Genomic DNA, 1,281 nt, shown 5'->3' with positions numbered 1-1,281 from the left:
TAGCTTTGTTGTCCGGTGTTAGCTAAGGCTCCGTGTTGAAGGTCGTACCTTGACCTATAATGGTTTACTTTTATAAATTGATACTTGGATAGAGAGTTGTCTCGTTGGCACTAGCACATGCCACATCTTCCTATATATATGTAGTACTATATAAATAGAAAAACTGATTACCAAAAAACAAGATGAATAAAAAATATCAAACAAAAAATTACAAATACATCATTTAGTGAAATATTCCATGTGGAACACCTAATAAAATTATTATTTAGCGAAACAATATTGGGAGGAACATATATAGATTTTGCATATAGGAAAACACATCAACTTAACATTGAATACAATGTTTCTTTGAGGATTTTATATAAATGGTCTTCAAGTGAAATATGCCAATTTTTCACCATTGAAGTGTTCTGTTAGGGGAACATAGAAATATTACACTAAGAACACATTTACATTGTACAAGTTACAGTTTGGTAAATAATTATCTAGGGAACCCACACACCTTTTAAAAGACACATATTTATGGTAAACACATACATGTATCACTTAAAAATGAAGCGATCCCACATAACCCGTTATTTCCTGAGAGACGGACAGAGATAAAGGAACATGGGAAGGGAAGCGGGGGTTAGCGGGCGAGCAGTTGGGGTCAAGGGATTAGGAACTGGACGAAGAGAAGAGGTAAAAGATGTGATATTCTGGTGAAAATGATTTGACGGATTTTCGTATAGGGGTTAAGAAAATTGTAGTAATCATCCCTCTTTTCTGTAACGCCAAAACGTATTTTTTATAAATAATTTAACGACCGAAAATAGCAGATTTTATATAAACATGTACATACATGTATGTTATAAACATAAACATGTTTACCCCGCCACATTTTTTGCGCCTGTCCCAAGTCAGTTGCCTCTGGGCCTTTGTTAGTCTTGTATTATTTTTAATTTTAGTTTCTTGTGTACAATTTGGAGTTTAGTATGGTGTTCATTATCACTGAACTAGTATATATTTATTTAATAGGGACCAGGACCAGGTGCGGGAATTTCTCGCTACGTTGAAGACATGTTGGTGACCTTCTGCTGTTTGTCTTTTCTATTGTCGGGTAGTTGTCTCTTTGACAAATTCCCCATTTCCTTTCTCAATTTTATGACTTCCTCAAGTTTTATAAACAAAATAGAAAACAATTTTCATGCAAGTAACTTTTGTAGATTTGTAAATTAAAATTTTTACTACAGTTTGGGGATTCCGGGAGTGGAGGTGGGTGAGGTTCTAGGGGTTGAACCC

The sequence above is a fragment of the Mytilus edulis genome, chromosome 5, assembly GCF_963676685.1.
Source record: "Mytilus edulis chromosome 5, xbMytEdul2.2, whole genome shotgun sequence".
Lineage (NCBI taxonomy): Eukaryota > Metazoa > Mollusca > Bivalvia > Mytilida > Mytilidae > Mytilus > Mytilus edulis.
The sequence above is the reverse complement of the archived record's forward strand: the minus strand, read 5'-3'. Positions refer to the sequence as shown.